Consider the following 24,483-nt stretch of genomic DNA (forward strand, 5'->3'; position numbering starts at 1 on the left):
AGCAAAAAAGTGTTTTTGGACCCCACTCTCTCTTTACCTCCATTTGACTGATCACCCCAAAACTTTCCAGGAAGGAGCTGAAATGGATGACTTTTTTTGGAAAGTTTTGTAAAGCTTTGTCAAAGGATGGTCATGTTATAAGCAAACCAAAAAAGAAATCCGTTTCCTATGGAAATGTGGTCCTAACTATAACTACCCAATGGAATATATATATATATATATATATATATATATATATATATAACCTTATAAATTCAGCAGTTATAGTTGGAGTTATTACAAGTAACAATAATTCGGGCCCTAAAGTAACTATAATTCGTGCTCCCACCATGCATAATTTTCTCTTCAATATTTTAACTCTAATGTTTCATTGATATTTTTCATTGATGTTATGAAAGGTGTCATGAGTGCTGTAATATCTGAGGTAATTAGCAGTGCATGGCAAGGTCCTGAGGTATTGCTACTTAAAATAACTCTAACTGCTGAATTTCTAAAGTTTTGTAGAAGTAAATAAGGAACCTAGCTATAACGTACCTGTAAGCTGTGAGAGTGTCTGTCTGGGTGCGAGAGTGTCTGATTGCGCTCCAGTAGATGAAAGATCCATTCACCTTCCCGAAAGATTTCAGATCATTTTTTAATATAGAATCACAGAGTAAAGCCAAGGAGTTAGGATCATTTGTCCTTTCCAGAAGTGGAGTTTTAACTGGGGCACCTGCTAAGCTGATATTTGTAAGTGCCTCCTGTGGAGGTTCAATTTGTGTGAAAGAAGCATCATGGCCAGAATGGCCTGGTCTTCTTTTTTTTTAGGAGCTAAGGGGCCCCCCACCCCTGGCCTATTTCCATTTTATAGGGCACTCAGTGTGGGGGAGCCTTAAGGTCCCCACAGTCCCAGGTAGTTCCCCACCTCCTGCGGGAGATAGCATTGCCTTTGCGCACAGGGAGCTGCACAGGGAGCTGCATAGGGAGCTGCTAAAGATTCAGCTCCCTGTCTGCAAAGCAATTGTTTCCTTTGTTTCCCTTCGATTGTAAAATCATAAATGCAACTATGCTCTGGATTCTTCATGCTGTGTCAACTCCTCTGGTAAATTAAACAAGAGATCTTTGATATTATTGCAGAGCATGCTGCTTCATTTGCAAGCTGACGTGCCCACCAATTAGGTGAACGACGAAAGCCAGCAAGGTTTATGAAAATGTCTATCTATCTATCTATATAAAACCAACTCATACGAACTTATATTTAAAAATAACAAATATAACACATATTCAAAATACTAAAACACAATCCCAGATATCTTTCCAATTATAATGAAAACACATTAAAAAAAATATATGTACATTTTTCAAAACTAAATTGAAAAATCATTATTGTTGGAATATCTTTAAACATTTTTCAAAATATTTAGAATTTATTTTAAAAATTACATAAAATATATGTATTTGAATTATTACTAAAACAAAATTTAAGTATAACATAATTTTAAAAAGTGTATAAACTAACAAATAACAAAAATATGTTTTTATAATAAAAACAAATAAATTGATTATCAAAGCAACTTATTCAATTCATTTTCAAAAGTTTTGAATATATATATTGTTTTTGATGTACAAAAAATGCATGAACATTTTCATTTTTTTTTTAAATTCAAGTTTTACAAATATTAAATAAATACAAATATCTAAAAAAAATCTGTATTATAAACCATTAAAACATAAATATGAACAGCTAAAAATGTCAAATTAAATCTTAAAATGCAATTTTAATTTAAAAATACACATTAAGTGAAAAAACCTATATTTTTAAAATTCTCCCCACTCTTTCCCCTAAAAAACCAACATACCACTGCTAGAAAATATTATAGTACCTAAAAGATTGTATTTGTTATAATTGTTTTCACAATTTAAGTAACACATTTAAAAACAAGAATATCTTACATTCAAACATATCTAACAAATAAATAATATACTTGAAAAGAAACAGAAATGTCATTAGAAATGATATTACTAACAGCAATATTTTTTACAGCACTATATTTAACAACAATATTGAAAACCTACCTAAAAAAGATCTTGTTACCTGTGATATTACTGTTGATGATATTTTCTGCATAAAAATATTTTTGAATGATATTCTGGTATCACGATTTGTTTAAAAAATCAATAGTTTGTGCAAACCATCAGGGCATGGTATTACTGGGATTGGGGAAGGGCATTTTGTTTATGTCTTCAGCAAAATAATACCAGTAGCAAACAAAAATGTTACACATTTACAAGCTTATAAGAATAATCATTTTTACGGGACTTCTGTAGACAGCACTTTACATAGCCTATGTGTGTATGCAAATAACACCTAATCTGAATTGATACATTTTTTATAGGTATCAGAATGATGAGATGCTTAATTAATCATGATGATCATGCTCAAATTTGGCATTGTGATAATATGCAGATCTAAGCAGTAGCTCACAGACATACTGGCCCTCATTATGACCCTGGTGGTCCGAAGACCACCAGGGCCAAGGTGGCAGTCTCACCGCCGACGGGCCGGCGGTGAAGACCACCACATTATGAGTGTGGTGGGTTGGCCTCTGCCAACCTGCCACATCCCCGCCTGTACCGCCAGGGCGGTTGCACAGCCGAGCTGGAGATTAGCATCTCTGACCCGGTGGTCCAATGAAGACTGCTGGTGGTATCAAGAGTCGGCTTTCCTCCAGGGTTTCCGCTGCAGTAGCACCGCCACGAAAACCCTGGTGGAAAGAGTACCACTGACAGGAAATTTCTTCCCTGTCACCGGCAGACGACTCCCCTACCCCCCTGCAATCCCAACACCCCCTGCAAACCCAACACCACCCTTCCATACCAAAACCCCCCTCCAACCACCCCTCCTTCCATACCAGAACCCCTCCCCCGCACACACGGACATTCATACACACACGTACCCAGCATACACTCATTCACCAAAACTGACATACACGCATTCATGCACATACATCCATACACGCATTCACTCACACGCATCCATACATGCATTCACTCACACGTATCTATACGCGCATTCACTCATACGCATCCAAATATGCATTCACACAAACATTCCAACATGCACTCACTTCAACAATCATACATGCATTCAAACACCCACACACACAAGCATCCAAATATGCATTCAAACTCCCATACACATACTGTACACCTACACACTTACATTCACAAACGCAGACAACACCCACTCACACACACAACACCCCCACCCTCTCACCCTCTCCCCTGTCAGACGATCAACTTAACTTGTCCGGCGAGGAGGTCATCCGGCAGGGAACGTGAACAGGCGCTTCCACTGCCAGCAGCACCCCACCATCAGGACACCACAAGGCTGTATTATGGGTCGTAATATGGCCGGTGGAGTCCTTTTGGCAGGACGAGCGGGTGGTGAAACCCCCCATGTGGCTCTGACCACCAGCATGACTACTGGATGATTTCCACTGAAATTGTCGCGGAAATTCTTCAGTACTCGTACAATGGCGTTCGGAAGACCACCAGCACTGGCAGTCTTCTGGCACCCGTCATTTTGGGGGTCTGCTGAAAAGAGCGCCGAAGTCATAATGAGGGCCCCTGAGCTTAATACATTTTTATGGGGTTTCTTCACCAAGACAACAACATGGGACACAAGAAAAACAAGTAAGTGAACTGTGTGCACTTATTCCTGTTTTAATGTATTAATTGCTGATTAGGTAAAGCCACAGAATATTAGAGTGGTGTGTATCTTTCATTTAAATATCTTGCTCATTTTATGGTCTGATACTTTTTGTTCCAATCTCAAATTAAAGTTTTGCCTAGTGAAACCCTCACCTAATTGTTTAATTAAGACACTGTTTCTTTTAAGAAAGATGTTAGGGGTAGAGCTTGGAGCCAATCCAAGACAGCTGCATAATTCTGGAGTTCAGAGCTCCGCTCGCTTAACCTGCTCATTTGCCACCACCAGATGATGGCCCAGGGTTCCAGTATGCCAGGAACATGCCCCACTTGGAAGTGCTTGTGGTGGTGTCCTGACTGGACACAATTGGCTCAGGCACCATACAGTGCCCATATAGTGCACAGCCTTGGAAACCCCAGCAGCCACAGAGGCTGTTAGAGCACATGGGGCTGGGAATGCACCTGGGGCACTGAATCACCCAGCCTTACTGGCAGTGCCCCTGACACCCATGATGCTGAGGTGATCAACGTTGATGCCAGTAAGTTACCACAGCCAGCTTTGATGTCCTGATAAACCTGAAACAAGGTGATGCCTAATTTTCTGCAAGAGGTAGTCCAAATACTCATGAGGGTGTGCAATTGCATGGGCACCACACCTGTTCAAAAGAGAGGGCTATTATGGAAGTGCCGGAGGTAGCTATGGGTACTTTTAAAACTCTAGATACTCTACCAGAATCCCAATTGGGCAATTCCTTCAATGGCTGACATAAGCCCTCTGGCCGAGTTCACATGACTGATTAAACCTTTAGTAAGGACTACATGGGCAACATGTGGCAGGCTTGTGGGACAATTACACCTTTGATGGCTTTACTGAATATTGCTGATGGCACTTTGACAATTTGAGGGGAGTCAGTGGTAAAAACTGCCCTTCACAAGTTTCCTTTAGCGAAATTGTGTGAGAGGGTGAGTCCCTGAGATCATATACTAAAGGCCTTGAGTGAATTTGTCTGCATCGGTCAATATGGGAAAGAGGTCCAGCAATACAAGATAGCATTTGAGCCCAAACAACCCACTGTTAGTAAAAGTACTTGAAATATAGGGGAAACAGAGACTCATCCCACCACTGTGTGGGATGGAGCACGCACGGACATCATGCTACTCAAATTAATGTACAGACTGGGGGCAATAGATAGCAAACTTGATAATTTTACTTCCCCTTTGAACAACTGCAAAGTAGATTAGACAGGCAGAACTCTTGCTTGGATGGGCTGAACAGCATAGAAATGGCAATAAGGAAAGGCTGTGACATCAATGGGAGATTCAATGAAAACACTGGAAACAAAACCTTACTTCCACAACAATAATGAGGGTTTGGAAGCCAGTAGGTGTAATTTTAGAGTGGCGGGCCTCATAGAACTATTGCTATAGCTAGCTTCAAAACATTCATGGAAAAACTGCTGCTTGAAATATTTGGATAAACTGTCTTCTCCCCAATATATGCGATTAAATAGGACCTTAGATCCTTGACCCACAAATCTTCACTGAGGGCTCACCTCACCAGGTCATCAATTTTAGGGATTGCAATGACATCTGAAGGCTGGCTAGAATAAAAGGTGAGATTAAATATCAGGGGAATACCCTATACTTCTATCCAAACTTTACACAAGCTGTGAACATTAAAAAGAAACTGTGAAGTCATGAAATGCAGTACTTCATGATATACAAGGTGAAGATGAGAGTGAGATGGGATGGTAAAACACACATATTCACCATACCGGAAGAGACTGGAAAATCCTTCAAGTGAGACATTGTTGAAAAGCAGACCAAGACTGCGGCATGGAAAAAGAATTTGCAGGAGATGGGGACGTCTCCCACTGCCCTCAGGGAATTAAGTAACAATGACTGAATGCCTGCTTGATTTTTTTACTTTTCTCCCAGAGTCAGAAGATGCTGAACCTCTAGATACTTACTAAGATATATTAGAACATTGGAACGTTGGCAGCTCCATTGAAAACAATGGAGTGCTGCGGGCTTTTACTGGCTGGTAAAAGCCCACAGCGCCAACATTCCAATGTTCGCTTTGTTCACAGCAACAGCTGTGAACAAAGCCTCACGGAGCCCAAGGGGATTTTAATCCCCTCCGGCTCCGTGAGGAATTTGTTTTATTTAATAGAACATTCTGCCGTGGCAGAATGTTCTAATAGCCTTAGAACCCGCGGTAGCGGGCTCTACCGGCTATTAAAGGCCCGCTCCCGCGTTAAAGGCCCGAGCCGAAGGGTTCTAAGGCTATAAAAGCATGGCCAAGGGCTTCCTTGTCGAATAGATATACTAGATGGTGAAAGGGATTGTTGAGTACAGACCCAATGCCCCAAACAATGAAACACCATTAATATGATATACAAGGGGCAAGGATCACCCCCTGGTAGGAAAAGGAGTGCATGACTAACCGGGTACATCATAAGAAAAATAAAAGTTAATAAGCTACAGAAATGAGGTGGATGGCTACAGTTTACTGCCCTATGCCTTATCCCACCAATATAAATTTAGGAACTGTTCTATATGTTGCTTGGTTGTGTATAGAGGATGAACTGGTAATGGTTGAAGTCAGTGCGGGTGGAGACAGCTGAATTTGTTTGTTGGAGGTGATCATAAAACTGCTTTCAATTGAAAATAATGGCATTGCAATCCATGCAATGTTGAGGGTGGGATACAGGAGATGCAGTTAAGTGGACAAGATGACAGACAGCACTGCATTTACTGTAATATTCTTAGATCGAATGTGAGAGTGTTGATCTCCCCACATAAACAAAGAAAAGTATTGGTCTTTTAGAAAGACACTGTATTCCTACGCTACAAGAAACACAACTTTGATCTGATAGGTTGCCCTTGTTTGACTCTAGGTGGGACATTAACAGGTGCATCATACAGAACATACTCCCATAGAGCTGTCATTCTCATACCACATTCCGTCAATTTCTAAATAAGTAATTTTGTAACAGAATCAAATGGGTGATATATAATATTACCGAGGCAACTTGTGGACCACTCAGTCACACTGATTAATACATATGGCCCAAACAGAGACCACCTATCACGTGGGATGAAATTTCCAACACATGTATGTGCCTAGAGGCGCAAAACATAATTTGTAGGGGAGATTTCAACTTTTTATTAAAGCCTGCAAAAGATAAATCGCATTCACTTTCAACTACAGGCCATGCACCCATGTCCTTATAGTTGCTGAGATTTTTAATCACTGAGCTTGGACTGGCGGATGTCTAGGAAGTTATTCATAAGGAGGCAGATGCAGATGCACATTTTACTGTGGTGCATTTACTCATTCTCTCATATTGAGTTCAAGTTGTGCTCAACATTTTTGTTAGAATGGATCCATGAAGTAGAGCATCTTCCATTCATGTTGTCAGGTCATTTCCAGTACTAGTACAAACAGGTCTATCAACTAGATTATCTTTACCAAGGCAATGGCAACTTCCAACTTATGCTCTTTGCAATTCTGTATTTAGGCACAAAATCGCCTCAGCTATAACAGAATATTTTGATAACAACATTGGCTCTACATGGGCCACTTTGTAGAAGGTCTTTAAAGTGGCTATTAGAGGAGAGTCATATCTAAGTGTGAGAGGGGGTGCTCAGGTCCTCTCAAGATCAGCTGTAGAAGCAGGAACGCAATATACTACACCTGGAGAGAAATGCTGGCAAACCTGAAGCAGGCCATAATTGAGTTCCACAATTTAGCAGAGCGAGACATTGCTTTAAATGGCATGTATATGCAGGCTTGGAAATCCAACAAGCATTAGTTCCCATGCTGTTTTCTGACCTGGTTGCTCAAAAAGGGCATAAATAGCATAACACAGTAAGCTGCAAAGTGACCTTGGTCAGATTGTGCATGTGTTATAGGACTGCCCGAAATATTACAAACAATTGCACGCAGCATGGGAGACTGTTGGAAAGGAACACCTAAGAAAATATATTGAAGAGATAACCTCACCATGGCTAGAAAGAACAAATAGGGAAACTCCGAGGACACCACCAAGCTTAAAAGAGGTAAAACATGCCAGAGATGGATTTGCAACATTCAAATTTCTAGGGTCAGAGAGCATGACTGCAGAGTTTTATAAGGCATACAGGGATCTGCTGGTGCCTCATATGCTGGCAATGTGGCATTTCAGGGTGGTGTCCTACGTGAACATGCCACAAGGCACTTATAACACCTTTGCCTAAGCCCAGGAAAGATCTCCTAAAGGCACTGTCATATAAACCACTGCTTCTACTAAACACTGATGTAAAAAGCCTCTGCATATAGTTGCAAACAGATGTGAAGAATGGTCCTCCCAGAACATACAGGTTTTATCACTGCCAGAAAAGCTGCCTACGATATATGTACCCTGTTTGTCATTATGGACAAAGTGGATGCTTGCCTGTCGAGGGTGTCAATCTCTTTAGACACTAAAAAAGCATTTGATTCCCTGGGGTGGAAATAAATGTACTATGTCCTAGGCAGAATGGGCCCGAGTAACCCTTTCTTTAAACTACTCAGACTACTTCACACAGACCTTGTGACATGTCAGAATTAGTGGATGTCTCCCCTCCCTTTGACATCCGACGAGGCAAATAGTAGGGCTAACCACTATCATCCCTGATATTCTTGGTTGCTATGGAACCTCTGGCTTGCATGATCACAGAACACCATTGGCAGTCTGGGCTTGCATTCACAAGAGGTTGTCTGACCATATCATTATAAGCGGATAACATACATCTGTTTGTTAAGAGGTCTATGAATAATCTGCTCCCAGTAAAACGGGACATAGTGCCCTTTGCTGCCTAATTGGGAGAAGTCAACAGTATTCCCCCTAACACCTGCTACTAGACCATATACCCTGAAGTAACCTCTGAGCTGGTGCACAGACTCATTAAATTATTTAGGAATCAAGATAGATAAGTCTAATGATGTAGTGATCTGTTGAAGCTATGGACCCACAATAGGCAAGCTGAAAAAATAGGTTAAAAAGATGGCCGAATAGCCACTGTCTGTCAATGGCTGGCTTTATTTCTCCTATAATAATGAACATACTGTCATATTTTTTGTATCAGTTCTCCAACATTCCTATTCTATCATCAAACTCATTCTTTACAAAATTGTTGGGCCACTTAAACTGTTTGATATGGGGAGAGAAGAACCCATACATCAAATGGTCCACCCTTATCCTTCCATACGTTAGGGGCTGTTTTTCGGTACCAGATTTTCAACACTACCACCTAATGACACAGGCCTATTATGCTTTGTTTTGACACCTACCTGCCCCCCTCCCCTCCTCCACATATTATTGCTGAAATTAAGGTAGTCAGAAAAGGCACACTGGCACCATCTCCGACTGGCTTACTTAGATATATTGTGTCTGAGCCACAGACCACTACGATGGAGTGCTCTCCTGAGCTGTCAGGTTGGTGGGATCCTGCCGACCATATTTAGAGGTTACAGTCCTGCAGGCGGTGTACAGGTGGCGGATTGCTAACTGAGGGAGACCATTGTGGGACTTAATGGACATCGTGCAATGGCAGTGGCTATGGAAGAGTACACACTGTACTTTAACCATATGTGTCCCACTACACACTACAGAACACACCTCAACATATTTTGTTTTATTTTTTATTTTAATAAGAGTTTATAAGTGTCCTTTTTCCCAGGCCACCTCCTTTGCCCACCTCTTTGTGTTTGGTACACAGTACTCGTTACAGTTATGATGCAATGAATAACTGTGGCTTTTCTTAAATAGTTTTAGCAGAGATCACTTGATTTCTGAGCACTGACCTCTCCAGTGATCAATGGAGCTATAAGTCAGTCTATGTTGGGAGGAGCGGGAAAGCAGTGAGGCCTCGGCAGTTGATTTACAGTCAAAACATCACCTTCATTTCTTAATCTGCTTTTCCTTACTTTGTCTCATTTTTCATGGTAGATTTCTAATGCTGTGCAGCAATAATGTAACTTGAGCACGACACATGGGGGTGATTCCAACTCTGGCGGGCGGCGCCATGCAGCCAAATTTCCGCGTCCCCATTCCAACATTCCCGCTGGGCCGGCGGGCGCTAACCAAGTTAGCGCCCGCCGGCCCAGCGAGAATGAGGCCGCAACACAGGAGCCGGCTCCGAATGGAGCCAGCGGTGTTGCGGCGGTGCGACGGGTGCAGTTGCACCCGTCGCACTTGCCGGGCCCTGTTAGGGGGCCCCTGGACTGCCCATGCCACTGGCTTGGGCAGTGCAGGGGCCCCCAGGGGCCCCAGGACACCCCTTACCGCCAGCCTCTTCCTGGCGGTGAAAACCGTCAGAAACAGGCTGGCGGTACGGGGGTCAGAATCCCCAGGGCAGCGCTGCCCTGGCGGATTCTCCCAGCCGGGGCAAAAACGTCGGAATACCGCCGGCCCTGGCAGGGGACCGCGGCTTTACCGCCACGGTCAGAATGCCATTTGAAGCACCGCCAGCCTGTTGGCAGTGCTTCCGTCATTCGTGACCGAGGCGGTCCAAGACCGCCAGGGTCAGAATGACCCCCATAGTCCTGAAAGAAGAGGATTCATCATGTAACATGGATAAATGCCAATAAGTGAGAGACCGTGTCTAAGGAAGAGCTGGAGACAGGCTCTTTGCCAAGTCATTACAGTAACTGAAACAATATTCACATCTTCCTATAACCCCTGATGAAACTGACGTAGAATTCATTGATTTATATCAAATTATATTATTCTTATTCGTCATCGAAACAATACATTTTCCATCAACAGAAGTATTCTCGTACTCAGTAATTATGATTCAATTTTAAAGAAGCCAGTCTTAGAGAAACGTAGAGGTGCCTGACTTTGAATACCAAACTTGGAGCCAGATATATGAAAATTTTAAAGCGGACCAAATATTCAGTTCCAAAAGTTGTGACCACCAAAAGGTATTTCACATGTAAAAGTCCTGTTTTAGGAGTCTGTAAGGTTTTACAGACTCTTGAATGGTTTGAAACTGGATACTGAATAGCAATTTGGAAGAGGTGTGTTGCGGGCATTGCTTTTAAGTTGTATCAATGGCTTGCCACCAGAATTCCGAATGGAAAACATTGAAAAGTTGCCTGCTCTAAAGTTGTGGTAGTAACTTATTCGCTAAAGAGAAGGAATATTTCCTTTAAGGAAATAGGCCTGCTTTAAAAAACTTAAAAACATTAAGGTCCATATTTATACTTTTTTTGCACTGCATTTGTATCATATCAAAAAACGACGCAAATGCGGTGCTAAAAAAGTATAAATATGGGCCTAAATGTTTCCAAATAAATCACAGGGATGGTGGGCTGCTGACCCTTGCCACAAACCATCCTTGTGATTGTGGCCAAATGGATTGACTTTCAACCAGTAACCTGCCAATGAATATTCATTTATGTAGGCCAAACTATGGCCCACTACAAATTGGAAGTTTACAGACTGAATTATTAGTACATAGGTTAGTTCGCAAAACTAAATACCGTCTGCAAATAATGACCACTTTTTATGACTATTTTCTTAACATATCTGGGTTATAGTGTCTTTGAAAAGTTAACCCACATCACAACTAATTCTATGGCATTTTACAATTCACATTGCTTCTTAGTTCTACTTACATGATGAAGAAATTTCTGTGAGAGAAAATCTTAAGAAACATTTACAACATTCAATGGGAGAAACCCCTGATAATGGGAGCCACAAGTGTTCTCTACACGTACCAAAAAGTTGGGGGGCATGGAAAAGTGGTGTTAAATTAACTGGAAACCTGGAAGCATGCATAAATTAATGGTATCAAATGTTCAGATCAAGGCAAAAGATGGGGGAAATTATGTGGGGATGCCATGGTTTAAGACCTAGTGTGATTTTAACACGGTTGTGCTGAAATAAATCCCAGTTCTATTTAGGTGTGACCTAGAACCATCTGTAGCTGTTTTCTGTTTGCCCAACCTCATGTTATAACAAGTATTTGTTATGCAATAGGTCTTGCATTTTCTTGAGTTAGAGCTATTGGTGTTGTAAATGCCTAACTGGACTTTTCTTGCCACATAAATTGGTCAACCTTGCCACAAAATGTGGTTCTCTCTGCCACATAATTCCAGTGGTCCTGCATATAACTAAAACATGTCCCTTTAACTTTAAAAAAATAAAAATATTGCCATCATGAATTATATTATTTTATATTATTATTTTGGGGTCCCCCCTCCAACCTAGTGTGGGGACGCAGAGATGACCTAGACAGAAAGTGCACATCATGCAGTGAGTTATGGGCAAGAATGTTTAGTAAAAGGAATGTCCCGTAAAGCATTATGGGGTGAGTATATGTGTGTAGCGAATATTGCAGTATCTTGACTGCAATGCTCAGAACAGCCCCTGGAGGGCACCACTATAAAAATAACATCTGTAAGAAATATGTTCATGTAACCATATAGTCAGCCCCTAGGGAGCATAACCACATGAAAACAGAATGGCAGAGCGTAATGCAGTGTAACCATATAGTTAGCCTCTAGTGGGTGTAGTGCCTTACACATTTTCAGGCCTAAAAGGCCTACTAGCAGGCCTACTAGAATAATATTACAAACAATGCCCCTAAAACGTAAACTATTCCCAGCTGTGAAACAAACGTTCTAGCCATGAGAAACCTTAAAAAGACACTGACTGGTGGGAGGGCTTATTATTTTCCAGTACCATCAACCTGGTGGGGGACCCAGAGATGCCCTAGACAGAAAGAGTGTGTTGTGCTTAACATTTTGAAAATGAAATGCCCCACAAATCATTATGAGGCAAATTGCAGTATCTTAATTGTAATGCACAGAACAGCCCCTATAGAACACCATCATAAAAATAACATCTGTAAGAAACATAACCATATAGTCAGTCCCTGGAGGGCATAACGACATGAAAACAGAATAACAGAAATTAATGCAGTGTAACCATATGTGTAGCCCCTAGAGAATATAGTGCCTTGCCGTGCACATTTTCAGGCAAGGCCCTTAACCACAAACTACGCCCAGGTGCAAAACAAAAGTTCCAGCCATGGGAGGGATTAAAAAGACAATGAATGGTGGGGGAGATTACTATTTTGGCGTCTCCCCAACCTAGTGTGAGGACCTAGAGATGACCTAGAGAGAAAGAGTGCATCATGCTGAACATTTTGATGAAAGTTTTGATGGTGGTCCCATTGTGAAATGGGTGGGTTACGGGCAAAAATGTTTTGTAAAAGGAAGGCCCACAAAGCATTATGGGGCAAGTTTCCGAGTGCAGTGAATATTGTAGTATCTTGATTGTAATGCTCAGAACACCCCCTGGAGGATACCATAATAAATATAGCATTTGTATGAACATGGTCATGTAACCATATAGTCCGCCCCTAGAGGACATAACGGCAGAAGGTCATCCAGTATAACCCTGTATGTAGCCCCTAGAGGACGTAGTGCCTTACACATTACCAGGCCTAGAAGGCCTACTGCAATACTATTACAAACAAGGCACTTAAAACACAAGCTACTCCCAGCAATAATACAACCGTTCCAGTCATGCTAGAGCTTAAAAAGACATTGAGTGGTGGGAGAGGTTACTATTTTGGGGTCCCCCAACCTAGTGTGGGGACCCAGAGATGACCTAGCCTGAAAGAGTGTTTTGTGTTGAACATTTTGATAGTAGTCTTATTGTCTTAGGATCACCACACAGATGTTTTGTAAAAGGAATGCCCCGCAAAGCATAATGGGGCAAGTTTATGAGTGCAGCAAATATTGTAGTATCCTGACTGTAATGCTCAGAACAGCCCCACGAGGACATCATAATAAAAATAGCATTTGATAGGAAACATGGTCATGTAACCACATAGTCAGCCACTAGAGAGCATAACGACATGAAAGCAAAATGGCAAAAGGTAATGCATTGTAACCATACATGTAACCCCTAGAGAGTGTAGTGCTTTACACATTTTCAGACCTAATAGGCCTACTGCACTACTATTGAAACAAGAACCTTAAAACACAAACTATTCCCACCTTTAAAACAAAAGTTCCCGCCATGAGAGAGCTTCAAAAGACATTGAATGGTGGGAGAGTTTACTATTTTGGGGTCCCGCCCAACCAAGTGTGGGGACCCAGAGATGACCTAGAGAGAAATAGCATGTCGTGCTGAACGGTTTGGTGGTGGTCGTGTTATCGGCAAAAAATATTTGAAAAAGCACTGCAAAGCATTATGGAGGGAGTTTCCCAAGTGCAGTGAATATTGTAGTAACCGTTTTTCCGCTGTGCCGGGAGAGCTGCTCTGAGGATTTCTGTGTTTTTTTCTGTTTTAAATGCTACAGTTTGTATATTTTTCAACTGCTAAATTTGTTAAGTGGTACTCATGTGAGGTGGTACTCATGTAAAGAGCTCCTCGGATCGAGGTTGCGCTATATGAAACTTCACTTAGTCATGTAAATCGCTCCTCCGATCAAGTTAACGCTATATGAAACTTCGTGTCCTCATGTAAAGTGGTCCTCAGAGCGAGTTTGCACTATATGCACCTTTTTAATGAAAAGCAGCGCAGACACCACAAAGAAACAACAGCATGTCCAAAACAGAAAAGGAAGAGTAGGAAGCAAAATATGGCCATGCAGAGCGAAGCGGCAACACAAAAGAAAAAAAGTAGTGTGCTACATTAAGGTATATGGATGATATAGGGGTGGGTGAAGAATTCTGCTCAGCCGGTCGAGTTCGCAGAGTTTTCCCCATCTGCGCTCTGCGCAGAGTTCAGAAAATCTCTGCAAAGTGATGCGGAGTGGAGTTCTTTCTCTCGCTCGCGCTTCCCAATGTTAAGTTGGCGAGTGCAAGTGAGAGAAATCGCTAAGTTGGAGAACAAAATTTCTGAACGCAAGTGGTCATGGTAGGTCACGACCGTTCGCGATGAGAAAGCTGCCGCTTGCATTGAGGAAGCTGCCACTCCCATTGAGGAAGCTGCCACTCGAATAGAAAAGGTACTTGATAGGGCAGAAATAAGTTAGTGCTCTCTGGCGCTCAACGTGATGCAGTTTGCGCTGATTTTACAGCAGAAACTCCAGGAGATGAAAATCAGTGCGAAAAGTGTGACTTACACAAACTCCGGAACTCCATGTAGTGCAGCTTAGTTTTTTCAGCACTTCGGGGAGTTCTGGGCAGCAGAACTCTGCAAACTTCACCCAGGCCTACAGGGTCAGTCTCCAAGGCGGTAACAGGACAGCCTCAAGGCGGGACAAAGCATTTACCTATGAAATCAAGTGAATTTTAAATGAGAGGCCAAGGAATAATTGAAAGTGATGGGCATGAGATGGGTGTGTTGCAAACCTACAGATGTAGATTACAGCATGTCAAGAGACAGCACTTGTGCACTGCCTAGGCTTGACCTAAAAACAAATCCTTAAACAAAAAATACATACATCGATAGTGGTGCTTGGGTCAGCCCTTTTCATTCATTCCTCAGTTTAGCTATTTTTCACGTTTTTGCCCACTGTAGTATACAGTAGGAGGTAGTCGCTCAGACCACTTCTGCCATTGACAGTCTTGCACTGTGACTGATGGAATTTTCCTGATGACATGTGCAAATCCACCCTAAAAGAAGTGCACTTTAGTGCCAGTGCTGATGGGCTAATTCTTTACTTTGATAATTCTATGTTCTTTCTTTTCTTTATCAGTTTTTATTGTTTGTTTTACTAACCTTTGTATGTTTAAAGTACATCTTCAGGTTGCATTCATCGAAAGCCAATAATATCTTTTATTTGAGCCAATAAGGATGGCATTTTCGTATGAGATGCATTAAAACTGATGAATGTTTCCATACCCATTCTAAGTGAACCTGCCTGCAATGAGCCACTCTTACTATTCTATAAAAATAAAATGTGATGGTTAAGTTCCTACATTTACATTCATTTTTGTAAGCATATGACTACCTCAAATTCATTTTTTTCTTTGTTTTAATTTTGTGGCTTTTGTTCACAATAAAAGAAATAGTCATTGGAGAAATGCGCGCGAGCCGCCAGCTAAGATGGCTGCGAATTAACGGAGCTCCTCGCATCATCGGATGCGTTTCTGACACTGGAGCAATTTTTCTTTTAATTTCATGGCCCCTGACATTTAACTGCCTGCTGGATCTGTTGGTGAGCATTTTTCATGTTTTAAATGCCACCTAGCTTATTTTTTTTTACTTTTAAAAAGGTCTCTACATTTCTCCTCAGAAAATGCGGCCATTTTGAAAACTATTACTCGCCAGCATGATGTTCTTATTTGCTTGTTTTTTGAACCTCTGATGTTTTTATTTGTTTGCAGTTTTCTGTGCAAACCATGTAATTTATTTTTACTATTTCACCAATATATATTTGGAGTTCCTGGACCACTCATTTCCTTATTGAAGGATTTTAAATTTTGTGGGCAAACTAAAGAAAATAAAATCTGTGTCACATCAGCTCTCCTCAACTGATAAACTTTCGCAGTTTTTACAAGTGGATACTTCTGCTGCAGTGTCTTCTTCTGCCAAGTCAAAGATGTCTTCCTCATATTCTTCTTTGCCTAAGGTCTCCCAGAATATCTCTACAACTACTCAAAATAGGGTCAAACAAGACCTACGTTCACCAGTAAAATCTCCCTCACCGATCTCTCTTGAACTTGTGCTTGACGAAATTTGTGCACTCCGTCCTTTTATTGAAGAAACTAATTCTCGGATGCAAAATCTTGATACTAAGTGGTCTCAAATGGAAGTGAGAGTTTCTGTTTTAGAGCAAAGAGTCAGTGATGTGCAAGATGAAACAAATAAAATTGCTAACTTGGAGAAGGAAGTGGCAAAATTGAAGACACTTGCAGAAGATTTGGAAAACAGAAACAGGCACAATAATCTTCGCCTTTATGGATTACCGGAGGGTCTTGAAGGGAGTGATCCAATTTCATTTTTACTTCATTCTTTCCAAAGTTAGTAGACCTACCATCTTCTACAGTTTTGAACATCCAAAGGGCACATCGCATTGGCTATCGTTCTCCACATTCCTCCATATCTAAACCAAGAGGGGTGATTATTTTCTTTCTTGAATTTACTGATCTATTAAAAGTGTTTAATGCTGCAAAAGCCAAAAAACTAATCTCTTGGCAGGGTAGTAAAATCTTCATCTCACAGGATGTGTCCAAAGTCACAGCAGACAGGAGGAAAGCATTTTTAGATCTTCGTCCACAGCTTTGTGACTTGGGAGCTCGTTTTGGATTATTCCATCCGTGTTTGTTCAAAGTGACATATCACAAAAAGACCACCTCATATACCTCCCCTGCAGCTCTTCGCCATTTTCTAAGACTACACTCTACAAACCCTATGGAAACGGCTGGTCCTTCTACACGTTGAAAATATAAGTTTCTTAATTTATTATGCCCTTGTTCATTTCTATTACGATGCAGTTGATGGTCCTTCATATGCAATCTATACATTATATTATATTGTTGTGACTATAGGTCCTCTTTGTTAATGTATTGTTTTCTTTACACAAGTTCCTGGTGTTCTATAATCATTATTTTTGCTCGTAACATTTGTCCGTTGATGTGTTCCGTTTCCTTGCTGTGCCGTTTTCAGTCTGTGCTGTCACCACCCCTCTCCTACTGTTCATGCATCTCACATATGTTTTTGTAGTCGTCTTTATTTGACATGTACTGTCTCTTCTTGTTTTCTTGAATACTCTCCATCTTTTTTCTTGCTGTTTCCCCTTTACTCCTCTCCCTTTTTGTTTTTCTTGTTTTCTTTTCCCCTACATGTATTTTCAGTTATTTATGGTACAAGACCTTTCGTGTATATACATGGTTATGTGACATAAAAATTCAGAGTTATTTCTTGGAATGTCAAAGGATTTATTAACCCAATAAAAGGCAGAGAATTTTATCCCATTTAGCTAAATATAATCCAGACTTAGTTATTTTACAAGAGACCCATTTGACGGATTCTGAAGCTCTGAAACTTAAAAAGAGTTTGGGTGGGCAATGTTTTTACTTCTCCTTTATCTACAAAGAAAAATGGTGTAATTGTGCTCTGCCATAAAAAATTATCAGTTAACATTATTTCGCAAGGATTCTGATGGTAGGTGGTTCTTTGTGAAGCTAAGTATTAATGGGATTATAATGACCATTGGTAATATTTAAGGGCCTAATCACTCAGATTATCTTTTCTGGCCTAATGTTACTAAACAATGTTTGCATTTTTTTCTTCTTGGAGGGGATTGCAGTCAAATTATTGATCCTTTTTTCTCCTCATAAAATACATAAACAATTTAAGCCATTTCTCTTACAATGTAATTTAATTGATTCATGGAGAACCTGTAATCCAGACAGTAGGGATTTTTCATTTTATTCTCCATCACATGGCTCCTTATCTAGACTTGACCATATTTTTGTTTCAAAATCACTATCCCAAAATCTTATTAACTCCTCCATTGAACCAATGGTAATCTCTGATCATGCTCCAGTCATCACAGATTTTGATTTGCTCCCGGTGCATCCCAAATCCAACAGGTGGCGATTTAATAATTCTTTGTTGCTTGATTCTAAATTTTCTACTTCCTTTATTGCCTTTGCAGAGGAATTTTTCCAATTTAATGATGACTCTCATGTTTCCCCACAATTGTTATGGGATTCGTTTAAGGCTGCGGCTCGTGGTCATATAATAATTTTGGCTCTAATAAAAATAAAACTTTTAATGCACACCATCAATCTCTGCTTCTCAAAATTAAATGGTTAGAACATCAATATTATTCTTCCTCTTCTAATTTTAATTTACAAGAACTTATTGAAGCAAAATTGCAATTTAACAAAATTTCGATGGATAATGCCTCCTCTTTTCTTCTACGTAGTAGCGCCCGCTATTATGGAGGTTAAAATACATCGGGGAAACTTCTGGCGAATTATTTAAAAGTACGAAAGCAACGTTACACAGTGAAGTCTATAGTTACAGATACTGGTGAGTCCCTTTTTAAAGATGATGATATCTTAACTGAATTTGTTAATTATTACCAGAAACTTTATACTCCTGAATCAGTCCCGACCTCCTTACAGATTGATGATTATTTAAAGAACATTCCAAACCCCAATAAGTCGCTTGTTGATCTCTCTTCACTTGAGGTAGATATTTCTTCGTCAGAAATTTTTAAAGCCATTCAATCTCTAAAAAAAGGTAAAACCCCTGGTCCAGATGGATTTACAGTGGAATTTTTTCTACATTTTCCCCCATTTTACTTCCCAAACTTTTACAGCTTTTTCAATTCTTCACGGGTTCTGGTTGTACAGGGGGAACATTTCAAGAAGCTTCAATTTGTTTAATTCCAAAGGAAGGTAAGGATCATACTTTCTGTAAAAATTATAGACCAATTTCTCTCCTCAATACAGATTATAAAATCTTTGCTAAATTATTAGCCTTTCATCTTGATACCCTTTTACCTTCGCTGATAAGTAAGGAACAAACGGGTTTTGTCAAAGGTAGACTTGCTTCTGACAACTCTAGAACATTCTTCAATGTACTCAGCAAAGCTCCCGCCCTTTCGTACTCCTTAGCTGCAATTTCCATAGATGCTGAGAAAGCATTTGATTGGTTAGACTGGTCTTTTCTATTAAAAGCTTTAGCCTGGCATGGTTTAGGGCCTCATTTCATTTAATTTATCTCTTTGCTTTATCAATCCCCAATGGCATCGATATTGGTGAATGGGAAATTGTCCAGATACTTTGTATTACGTCGTGGTGTTCGTCAAGGGTGTCCGCTCTCTCCACTCCTATTTATTCTATATTTAGAGCCCTTTCTATCCTGTATTAGAAATAGCATTAAAATTGAGGGTTTCCAATGTGGTGAGAAACACTTAAAATTAACGGCATATGCAGATGATATACTTTTATATATCTCAAACCCTGAGCTCTCGATTCCATCTCTACTTCGAGAGATTGAAGATTTTTCTTTGATTTCAGGTTATAAGATAAATTTGGATAAACCTGAAATCCATCCTCTAACAAAATTTTGTTTTAGATCATCGTTCGATATTACTGGCTTACATTGGAATTCTTCCAAGATTAAATATTTAGGTATTTGGTTCACCTCATCCATTAAAAAGTCCATTGAAGTAAATATCTTGGACGCTTTACAGAAGGTTGATAGATCCCTTTTGTTATGGAATCGCTTATTTTTATCTTGGTGGGGTCGCCCTGACTCTATCAAAATGATTATTTCTCCTAACATTTTATATATCCTATCCATGATTCCGATTCTTCTACCTGTCACTTTTTTTAAACTGGACTCCAGATTGTCTAAATTCCTCTGGAACAATAAGAAATCTAGAATTTCCCTTAGTCACCTCCGTCATTCTAAACAGGAGGAGGGGGACAATTTTCCTGATTTCAGACTATATCACAAATCCTTTTGTTTGCGTCAAGCTTCTAGATGGATCTCCTTGTCAAGCTCTGTGTTTACTCCCTTATGGTTGGCTATTGAATGTTCTTTTCTTCTACCTTTTTCTCCTCGTGAAAAGGTGGTATCCTTTTCTCATAATATTTCGCTTATCTCATCCCCCCCTTCTTAAACATACTTGTGCTCTTCTGCGTTCTCATTATTTACCTCTAACCGTCACTTATTCCTCTTTTCTGAATTCCCCTATTTGGCATAATCGTCTCATCACTATCAATAACAAACCTTTATTTTGGAAATCCTGGAGATAAAGAAGTATTGTATGGGTCAAAGATTTATTTTCCACAGATACTCCACTTTCTTTTTCACAATTCCAACTTCTATTTCACTGTCCCAATTCATTTATGCCTAAATATCTTCTTCTTATTAATATTACTCTTGATTTTTTCCTTGCCTTCCCCTCTCTCTTCTTCGGAATTACCCTTTTCTCTGTCCTCCTTTCTTACCTCATCTCCTAAGGCATCAAATATTTATAAACTTTTTGATTCTCCTGTTTTGACACGACCTAAATCTAAAATTTAATCTCAATGGGAATTGGATTTGGGATGTACCTGGACTGTTTTCTTGTGGAATAAGATATGGCATCAATCTTATAAAATATCTAGATCAGCTTCTGCCACCCAATCACTTTTCTTTCTTTACCAAAGACTTTATTTTACCCCCCTCTACTATAGTAACATTTTCTGTATCCTCAACTTCAAACTGTTGGTCCTGTGATAGCCCAAAGGAAGACCGTATGCATATCCTTTTTGAATGTCCTCCCACTGTCTCTTTTTGGAGAAAAGTTTGGCGTCAGCTTATCTCCACTTTTCATTTGCGTTACTCTTAATTGGAAAAATTAATCCAACATTTCCTATAAGGCTTGGTGGTATAATGTTTGCCATTATCATTGACTAGGTATTGCTTTTACCTCTTTATGCTGCCCCTCCATAAATAGAGATCTGTATTGGTTACCTTTGACTGATTATCTTAATGCTGTTGCTGGCAATTCTACAAATTGTACATTATCTGAGAATTTTTAGCCACCATGAATTGTTTATTTTCTCTGTTCATGTTTTAATTTAAACTTAGTTCAACTTTATGCGTTATTGAATATCAATGTTTTTAGCTTTTTAATACCCACTGTATCTTTCCTATTTTAATTGGTCTTGTTCCATTTTTTTTTAATTGTTCCCCTCATTTTTTTATTTTAAAATGTTAAACAGCTTTTACAATTCCTTTCAAAATTATATCATTATCATTATGACAGATATCTTGTCTTATTATGAGACCCATATGTATTTTTATTTTAATAAAGCTGATTTACCTTAAAAAAAATAGCCATCACACAAGCTTGTCAAGGTCAGACCTACTGTCTTTGCCAAAGCTTGCAGTATATTGTATTTACTTAGTGTAATGTCACCAGGGGCCTTCTCTATCACTGGTTCTTTTTTACCTCTATAACTGACTCTGAGCCAGGTTATTGCACAATGCAATTTTTAATTCCAGATATATACTAAGTGAGTCTGGGACCGATTATACTATCACCTTATGCTCAAAGGACAACTACCTGTAGATAAAGCTCAATAAATAAATGTGAATGAGTTTAAATGGGGCCAAAATTATTATTCTTCTGCCCCAGAGCTTTCTTTCCGAAGCTGCAAACTAGTATTACATAAATGCCAACACTTTCTAGATGCACTACTGCTGTCTATGCTTGTTGGACATTCCCTGACCTCTTCATCATCTGCACTGTGCTTTTCTTGTTATGACTTTTTTAATACTGTGTTTGCTACCCGTTTCTTTCTCACTTTTCTTTGGGCTACTTAGGTCTCATGGTCTTTTCGCTTTTGTTGGGGAGGACTTTTTGTGTTTCGTAGGCCTGAGAGGACTGGGAATACCAGTTTCTCTGATACTTCGGTTGCTTCTATGATCAATTTGGCATAAAATAAATGAGATGGCAAGCTTACCTGTTCAAAATGCTTTTAGTTTATGTTTTTTGCTTTTAAATTTTTTAATTATGCAACATATTTTCTGTTGTGTAACTTATTTGACTTTCCACTCAACTTTTTTACTGTTTTAACTTTCAGCCTTCTGTTTTAGGGCTTCATTAGGAGTACAGCAGTCACAAGACCTGGACTGCCAGGAGACTGCGCCACCGCCAGGATCATGGATCCTGACGGGTTGGTGGCAGTGCAAGTTGTGGTCAAGAACAGTGGTGCTGATGACGGCACCACCATGCTGATCGCGACTTGCCTTCTCTACAGACGTTTCATAGTGAGGTCACTGCCATGAAAAGGCTGGTGGAAAGGCAGGAAAGGGACCATGTCGTGAGCAGTGCAGGGCCCCCAGTCAACACACTTGGAATGCACACATTGTCTGCCATGGCAGACAGTGCGAATTCCAAGTGTGCAGCCGGCACAGACAGTGTGGCGGCTTTGGCCTCGGCTCACACTGTCGGTGCCGGATGGCGGGGAACTCATAATACGGCAGTCAAGAGGCAGACTGCTTTTCAGTGGCCTCTTAACTGTTGTAGTGGCGGTCCCACTGTCGGACCACCACAGTCGTAATGAGGTCCTTAGTCTTTAATGTTTTAACATTTTTATCATCAACCATGTTTCAACTGTTTAAACTTTTCTAGTTATAAACATATCTTTTTTTTCTTAACTTTTTTTAATATTAACGTCTTAAATCTTTTAACCTCTGAGTTGTTAAAGTGCTTAGCTGTAATGCTCACAGAAACTACTTGGCTGGGCAGATGAAGAGAAGGGCAAGAACGATGACGTGATTTGGTTACATTAGACATTATGGTTTGAGCAGATAATTAATGACATCTATTTCACCTGTGATTGGAAGTGATGTTTTTAGGTACAGTGAATGCAAGCAACATCTGTTTAGCAAAAAATTTCAGCATTTTTGTGAAGTGTATTAGTTTCTCAGATGACAGGTGGGCAGTAGAAATCTGTGGGTGGGGAGATGAAGATTTATCCATCATCACCAAAAGAAGTGCTGTGCTAGCTGCCATTTTATTTACCTTACCTTTCCAACATGGTCAATGGCCATGTCAACAAGGTAAAATAACTGTTACAAAAATTACTAGCACTAACAAGTGAAGTGAGAACTCCAGTCGAACTTTGTAACTATAAGGTCTTTGATAAAAAAATAAAAATGCAAAAAATGCAAAAAAACACAGGCAAGCAAATGAGAGCCGAAGCTGGTTTCTGGGGTGGGAAGCAAGTCCAGGGTGTGCAGAGTTTCACAGCCATCTCAATAAATATAATAACCAATGGAAATAAATAAAATATTTAAAGGCAGAAAGAGTCGGCCACTTTTTAAGAACTCACATCTGCAAAATGGCACAGGCTCATACAAATGCTGACTGACAGTCTGTAGCTTATGGCAAAAGCCAGATGAACAACAGTATATAATGACTGTAAGAGGCTGTCCAAAAGTTCCCATCCGTATCTTTGTGTATGTGTATGCTGTGTGGTGTATGATGACACTGGTCATTTCCAGGCAAGTAAAGCTGTCTGCAGGCGAGTCCTAAAAAATTACCAGCATTTACAATGTGGCCTGTTAGTGTTCTCTTTCAGGAGTCGTAAAGTCACCTATGCAGCTTACATATTGCCTGGAACTGCTACCCCCTCCACAGTCTGTGATGGTGCTGAAGATGCGCTTGATTGTGTCTGACCTTGTCTGAGATCCATTGCGGTTAGTGTAAGAATCATGTGCAGCACATTGGCACTCTTGTGCGGATTAGATGTTATATCCCCTTGGAACTGGCTAGTTTCATACAGCTGGCTTTATTCTATCTGGAAGTTAGACAGATGGTACTTATGAGGCTTTTAGTTTTAGCGCCCTATTCCCAAGTGATTTCCGTTCATCAGAAAACTCCCCTCCAATCGAATTCTTGGTGGAGGTATTCATCATTGCAGAAATTTCAGCAAGACCATCCTCTATGTTTTTCTAAGACACACTGTCCTAATTAGCGTCCTTAATGTCCCTAAGTGTATAGTCAAAAGAGTGACATAGTCATCCATAGTGACACGCAGGTTCTTAAATTTGCCTGGCAACTAGAGGTTAAGGTAAGAAATTTATAGGGATTCAAGTAATGAAAGAGAAGGCTAATTTTTGTTCAAAAGGTATAACTTCATGCTTTGAACTGTTCAGCTACTGAAAATTAGCTGACATCCCAAACTGAGTTTGCCCTACATCTGTTCTAAGTCTCTAGCAGCAGTGGTGTTAAGAGGTCATTGAATGTATACTTGAGAGTTGTCAGCACAGGATGGACAGACATTTTGAAGCATCTTAAAATACTGAAAAGGGGTGAAGATATATATTAAATAAA

Source organism: Pleurodeles waltl, chromosome 1_1, assembly GCF_031143425.1.
Source record: "Pleurodeles waltl isolate 20211129_DDA chromosome 1_1, aPleWal1.hap1.20221129, whole genome shotgun sequence".
NCBI lineage: Eukaryota > Metazoa > Chordata > Amphibia > Caudata > Salamandridae > Pleurodeles > Pleurodeles waltl.